The sequence below is a fragment of the Protopterus annectens genome, chromosome 4.part1 (genome assembly GCF_019279795.1).
Source record: "Protopterus annectens isolate FY-2018-M chromosome 4.part1, PAN1.0, whole genome shotgun sequence".
Lineage (NCBI taxonomy): Eukaryota > Metazoa > Chordata > Ceratodontiformes > Protopteridae > Protopterus > Protopterus annectens.
Genome location: NC_056734.1, coordinates 263,189,123 through 263,196,925, shown reverse-complemented (window position 1 = coordinate 263,196,925; position 7,803 = coordinate 263,189,123). Strand labels below are relative to the sequence as shown.

The following is a 7,803-nucleotide window of genomic DNA, read 5'->3' as shown; positions in this document are numbered from 1 at the left end:
AAACATTTATACAGTTTAAAAAAAATAAAAATATTTTCATTTATATATTTTATGTTCATAGTCTGTGGGGGCATGTGTTGTGTTGTGTTTATTCACATTTCCATGGACTCTATCGTGGGTGTATACTTTCGGACATTTTACTCTTCTGGGGGCGTGTCCGCTTGCAGGGCTCGGCCTACTGACACGACCCCTACTGTCTTTCACAGACCGTGTAAGCCTTAGGTGTGATTCAGCATGCCTCATGCATATGCATGACATGCTGACATCACACAGTTTCACTGCAGCCTTTGTGTAAGAGTTATAACTCTTACACAGAGGCTTCGTGAATCCTGCCCAATATCTTTTAATGAACTGATATGATTAATTTCTATTTATAATGGATTTCACTTAAAAAGTCTTAACACTGAATGTGTGACAGAGTTTTTCAATGCGGAACTTTGAAGAACTTCGAGGAACATGATTTTTTTAAGACTCCAAATGAGGTACGTTCCTCGTAATGAGGTACACTTGAGAGGTATGCTCTCCACAACCATCAAACCCCTTATAGCTCACTCAGTTGTAAGGGCATTCTGGTATCCATGTTATTGGGCATGGAGACAAAACCTGAAGACTGTGATGAGATAGAACATTTTACCAGGTTTTATGATTTAATTGAGCAAAATTTAGAGCAGTATCATTTAACTTAGTGCTGTCGTCTTTAAACAAACTATAAGATAATAAATAAAGATATTATTTTGTATTATTGCATTGTAATAGCACGTTTTCATGACAACTAATACTAAATGTGAAGTGCAGGAGGCCAGAGGATAGAAAGGGGATGAGGTGGGTGTGGGGTGGTAGGTGGTGTGTCAGCTAGGTACCCCACCAAAATGGACTGTCCGAATTGGGCACCATACTTTTCTAAGATCGGCTTTGAGTATGGCTCTCAGTTGTACAGATTTTCTCAGAATGTAGAGATTTTTGCGTCGTATTTTTCGTGTGTTCCTCGTAAAATATTTGTTTTTCTGGCAAATCACTGTGAATTGAATTCAGAAAATAATGGCAGACAGTTGAGTTTCGGGCTTTATACCTTTCAGAAAAATTCATGCTAATGTAAAACCAGCTATTCTATCAGCTTTCTATGTTTATAAAAGCAATGTTTAAAAAGTATCACTGTTTTGGGAGCTTCTTCCTCCAATTTTGACGGCATTGTCCAGATTTTATCCACTAAGAGGTTGAGAAGTATGGCCCTGATCCTAAACCTAAACAGACTGGAAACCATCTTCGGTGATGTATGTGTTTGTTGTACGTTCTGCACACCTTCCCTTGCGATAACTGAAATCTGTGATTTCACAATAGGCCATTCTACTACCGGCGACAGCAGGGCAACGGTTAACCGCTAATAAACATTTCATAAAAGTTTCAATGTGTTTAGGGTGGTCATGTCATCCGGAAATGGGAGTTTCTCTGGTCAGGTAAGTTTGAAATAAAAATTGGAGGCAGGAGTTGTGAGTAGTGCCTTACTAGAAGTGATACTGAACGCATAATACATACCAGAGAAGATGGGGAGCGAGACTTCACGGTCTAACACACACATAGCCAACGCGACTGGGAGACGCGTGCATATCTTTTACAACACGGATAAAATGGTTCTCCAAGAAATGCAAGTGAACATCAGCAGCGAGGCTGAGATCAGCAAGGCACTGGAAGGCGCGGCTGGAAGTGTGAAACTGGCCAGCAACACCAAACTGGTGTACTACAAGGACGATCGCATCCGATCCTTTAACATCCCGCCTCACGACTATAACAAAGTGGCAGCCGAAGGCACCATCTATATGACGGCTTATTATGAAGATACTGGCGAGAACATTTGCCAGAACTATCACATTCCATCTGACCGGTCAGCAATTCTAACACCGGGCAACGTCAAGTTTCAGAAGTACGGTGCGAGTATCTGGGAGGATGAAGACGGAAACATTTACAGCTGAAGCATAGACCGGTTTACAATTGCTGAGGATGACTTCCGATCAGTCTCTTTCTTTACTTAACTTCAACCAATTTACTGTGGTTTCTACATATTCTAATTAGAAATTATAATTCATTGCGGTTTAGAGATTTATTGACTGCAACTTCACATTCTTTACTAATCAGTTGATCATTCCCGTGATATTTTTGTGATTTAGTATTTAATCAGTAGTTAACCAAAATCTTTATTAATTTGGGACAGTGCAGCGGAGCAAATTCGTTTGCAGAATGAACTTGGGCACAAAGTTGTCTTTAGCATATTTTCTGTTTGGCATGTGATAGAAAACATTTTCTTTGGAAGGTGAAGCAAAGTTCGTCTCTTTATATAAGTACTGCTAATGATAACATCAGGAAGGACCCCGCTGATGCGTTGTGCAGGCTGGAGCATAATAGTGTTAAGACTGTACTTTGTTTCCTTGCGAATCCCTGAAAATAAATGTAAAGTCTGTCTAAAGAGACTCGTTGCCAGAAAACAACTAGTTCCAGGAATTATGAATTTAATCCAAAATCACCACATTTTAAATGTTTCAGTTTAACAATAAAGTTTATATACTTTGCCAAATAAAATGTTTTACCTCAAACTTTTAAGTGTTTTATATTTTACAATTAACCGGATGAAAACTGCGTAGTTTAAAAGTACGAGTTGGTCTACTGCACACACATGAAAAGTTGAAGACTAGTAATCATTAACTGTTTTTAAGAAGGGTTAACACACTTTTGATTGTAAAATGAGAAATAAACTGGTTTCAAATGAATATTTGTAGTAACAGCAGTTGTTTTAGGAAGATCTCCATAAGATTATGTTGGGATTGGCAATAGTTGCACCTGATATCCCACCTATTGTATTTGCTTCTCCTGATTTCCACTTCAGACTAGGGTTGCCACCCTTTCAGATGGCCAAAGTTCAACATTTGACATTCAGACATGATATTTTGCAAAGCAGACTATACCCACAACCACTGCAAAGGACTGTACTTCACTTTTATATCAAAATAAAAGCTCACTCTTGCAGAATTTGAGGTGTTTCTGTTGTTTCATAGAGCAAGCAGTAAGTTGTTCCAAGTAAGTAATAATTATTTTATTCAGCAATTAAATTAAACTTGGGAAACATTTTTATTTGCAATCGTTCGTTTTTTTTGCAGGACACAACTGGTGAAACAGAGACTGTTCTGCCTAGAGTAACAAGTGGCAACCCTACTTCCAGACAGTAGAAATGGCCTGTCTTTGAAAAAGCAGGCGGTGGTGGTGCTGCGCAGGGGTGTAGCTAGGATTTTCAAATTTGTACTGACATCTCTCAAACTGCTACCCCCCTCCCCAGCCAAGCTACGGCCATTCTCGTAATTCACGATTCGCTCTTTTAGTGTCGATGAAGAGGCATTCGCTGTAATGCCTCTTCAGTAATATAATATAAATTCACTCAAACTCGATTCCTTGAATTGAAAATTAACCTGAAATGTCAGTTCTTTGAAAAATGCAGCATGGTAGTTGGGGTAGAGACTTTATGCTTTTGTTTTCTGTAAACAAGGTACAGGTTTTGAGCTTGAGTAAATTATTAACAACCTGCTACCACTAACTAGGATGTTTCATTCACACACACACACCTACCTACCTCTTAGTGCAAGAAATATGGACAAAGCCTAAAATAAACAGGGACAGATATTAAATAATGTTCGTGAACTTAGAAAGTTGCTAGAATAACAGGATTTGTGCTAGTATGAATTTTACTAAAGGACATGAAGTCTGAAGCTCAAATGTCTGTCATTATTTAGCAACTTCAGCCTTCAATGATTTTCTAGAAAATCACAAAATTTATGAGGAACAGACAAAAAAATATGGGGCAAAAATCTGGACATTCTGCAAAATGTGGACAGTTGAGAGGTATGCTACCTACCACACACACACACACACACACACACACACACACACACACACACACACACACACAAAAACACCTCTTAACCTCTTACAGCAACAAACTCATAAATAAAACTGAGGCAAAGGCCCAAAAATAAGGACTTTTTTTTTAAATATTGCTCTTATAAACTTAGAAAGATAATAGAATAGTAGTAGGTCTTGCATCAGTACGAATTTTCTGAAAGGTATGAAATCTGAAACTGAAATGTCTGCATTATTTTCTAACTTCAGTCTTTAACAATTTGCCACTAATTTGCCAGAAAACTGCAATTTTATGAAAAACGGACCAAAAATGTGATGCAAAAATATAAAATTGCCAGACAATACAGCTGGGAACCTGTCAAAGGAGGGACACCATTTTAATATGAGCACAGTAAACTTAGAGCAGCTGACAAAATTAGAGAATCTATATGCATTTCTGAAATAAAAGTAATGTATAACTCTGATCATTACAGTTATTTATAAAAGTAAAGTAAACCCTCTATGTTTTCTTCCAAAATTGCTATTTTGTGGAGGGATCATTAGGGGAAGAGCAACATTTTGAGCCAAAATCAGGGACAGTTGAGGTTTGGCTATGCCTAATTCTATAAAGCAATTTATTTGCATGTACCTCTCAACCTGTTAATGCAATAAATCTGGGCAAGGACAAATATATTGAGGGAACATATAAACAGTACTAAAAATTGCTCTTGTATAAACTGGGACAGTTGATAGAACAGTTCTTATTTTAGCATGCATTTTTCTGAAGGTTATAAAGTCTGAAACTAGTGTGTCATTATTTAGTGACTTAATTCCTAAATCATTTGCCAGAAAACCACAAATTGAGGAACAAACCAAAAATAAGAAGCAAAAAATCTATTCATTCTTTGAAAATCTGGACAGTTGGGAGGTATAGTTCAGCTGGGGCTGTAGTTTGCTGCCCTTCCCCCTCACAAAACCATGGTCGAATGGAGCCTCCCCCTGCAGCCATTCCAATGATCCATTACTTTGCTATTTCACTCCATTTACCATAAACACTAATGTGCATACTGACTTACTTCTATGATGATTTGAACTTCATTTGAAAGTTTTATTTTGCATTTTACAGCACAAACACCAAGACATCTGCTAAACAAACTTGGCATTAAAACTTCTCTGCCCTTGAAACTCACATTCATTGAAACAACATTAAAACCCACATTCAAAGAAAAATACATTTTACCCGTGGCAGATAAAATTTAATTCTGGGCTGCTTTTAAATCATAGGCCCCTTGCATATGAAACATACATGTGCTCTTTGATACACCTTCCTATTGCTTTGAACATTTTTCCAGTAAACAATGAAACAAAACTGCCCAATTCAGAACATTTCCATCATAAAATTCTAGTCAAACTTTTACAGTCCACCATTATCAGTAAATAATATGCACAATCTCTGAAGTAGTAAAAAAGTCATCTAAATAATTCCACGTTAAATAAATCTAACTAATGAAGAGGTTGCTGCTAGCAATCACCTTTATATTTCATGACTTCACCAAAAAATAAAGTGTCTGATGCCCCTGAGGAATAAATTGCCTAAATTACATTAATAATAAGCTAGTAATATTGCAATAGGAAATGGATGGCAAACTGATAACAGGCTCATAGTTAGTGTCTTAACTTTCAGTACAGCAGCATTCACCACTTATGGGAGTAGAACCAACAACCTTCTGCATTAAAAGCAAGTACACAACATTTTGTGCTACTAGCAATGTGAGCCGACTTTGCATAATCAGCACTAAACTTCTCTTCCCCTGCAGCTCTCAGCTCCTTGTAAAATCTACGCAATACTCAACTACATCTCAACTTCGCAGCACAAGAAGTCTGGAAAAATCAAATTGATTGGGGCGGGTCAAAAGGGCAAAAAACAGGAACACATTAAACATTGCTTGTATAATCTTGGAAAGCTGCTAGAATAAAATGCTGTGTTACCATCATACATTTTACTGCCAAGGTCACTGTGCAAAATAGTCAGAACAACATACCACTATGACAAATCACCTGCTTTGTGAAAGAGAGGAAGACTGAAACTTAAATGGCTATCATTTAATGAATTCAGTTCTCACCATAGCTGTCAACCTCTTAGCACAAAACACCTGGACAAACCCAGTAATGAGGGAATACAGCCCTCAAACATATTCAGTGAATTCAGTTCTTGCCATAGCTGTCAACCTTAGCACAAAAAACCTGGACAAAGCCAATAACAGGGTATTACAGTCCCAAAAATAAGGACAAATTTCCAATAGTCATAAACTTAAAAAAATTGCTATAAAAAAGGTTGTGTTAGTATATATTTATTGCTAGAATAAAAAGTTGTTTTACTATGTCACAAACACAGGGATAAGATGCAGACTCCACACAGAAGGCACCCCAGCCAAGAATCAAACCAGAAAACCTATAGCTGTGAGGCAACAATACTGCCACTGCACCATCAAATATGTAAGGAAGTAAACATTCAGAAACCTGAAGTCTGAAATTTAAATGCCTGTCAATTTGTTAATCAGGACAGTCTGACTTGGAACCAAAAAAACAATTCTCAGCAGAGGCCCAGGAAAAAATAATGCAGACATGTCTTTGTAACATGGGAGGACACAAAAGCAAACCCACACAAACACAGGGAGAAGATACAGACCCCCCCAAACACAAAGAAGGCACCCCAGCCAAGAACCAAACCCAAGAACCTACAGCTGTGAGACATCAATGCTACGTTGCTACCACTGCACCATCAAATTTCAAGCATTGCAATATTTAAAAACCACAGATACGATACAGATATTGATCAGATCAAATATGAGGCAAAAATCTGCAATTTTTTTACAAATGGTGGTGGGTAGGGAATTCAGGTCTTTAACACCTGCATACAAGGTACAGGGTTCAAGCCTGAGGTATTCCCTACCACACCACCATGAGTAATCACCAGTACATCCCACCTGGGGCATTTACACACACACACACACACACACACTCTCTCTCTCTCCATATTACTCACCAACCCTTCTACATAAAGTCCATAACGCCCTTCTGAATAAAGTCCATAACGCTTCCCGCTTCGACCAACATCATGCTTGAATCCTTAATAAAGTCCATAATGCTTGTATAATCCTCCCGCTCGTGTACATCCAACATCCTCCCGCTGGAAAACGGCTGGAAATACATGCGCGGTGAGCTCCATTCCGACTGGCTGCCCTGATGAGCTGACGTCATCGTGCAGTAAAGCGCGAAAAAAAAAAATTTAAAAAGCTACCCCCTTCTAAATAAGTTGTACTGAAATCAGTACAGTGCGTATGCCTCCCGACGTCCCTAGCCTGCTGCGGTACCATTGTCGCCTCACAGTAAGACGCTCTCCGGTTCGATTCTCAGCTAGAGCGTCTTCTGCGTGGAGACATGCGTGAATGGGTGTTCCTTTGTTGAAGGTTGTGCGTCAGGGCTGGCAACTCGGCACATAAAAATCGACTGCCAATCATTAGAGGACTGGAGTTCTGCTGTGACGACCCCTAAAAGCCGAAAGACACAAACAAACTGTATTGAAAGAGTAGATTAAGTCTCTGAACTATTCCCAATCTACTTCCTGAAGTTCAGCGTTTGAATCCCACGCCTACTGTATGACCCCGAGCAGGTTGCTTAAACAGATAGGGCTTCCAGCCCACCACTGAAAAGAGATACTTCTGTACACTGGACTTACGCATTCCAAAAAAGATGATCACCTGTTACTCTTCTGAAATTATATTTGTGTTAAAATACTGTAATTTGATAGCAGATACTAAGTATAAAAGACAGCTAAAAGAGTGATCTTTATGTTTTAGCTAGGAACTGGATGATGACATAAAATACCAGTTTTACTTTCTCTGTGATCAGTTTGTTAGAAGG

At 38.5% G+C, this 7,803-nt stretch overlaps 1 long non-coding RNA gene across 1 annotated transcript in view; it reads left to right on the top strand.

Moving 5' to 3' along the window:
* The window catches only part of LOC122800831, a 4,082-nt gene extending 1,497 nt beyond the window's left edge, over positions 1–2,585 (top strand). Inside the window, exon 2 of the long non-coding RNA XR_006364647.1 lies at positions 2,306–2,585. This is a non-coding gene — a long non-coding RNA (uncharacterized LOC122800831). The remainder of the gene's footprint in view (positions 1–2,305) is intronic.
* Positions 2,586–7,803: the final 5,218 nt, after the last annotated feature.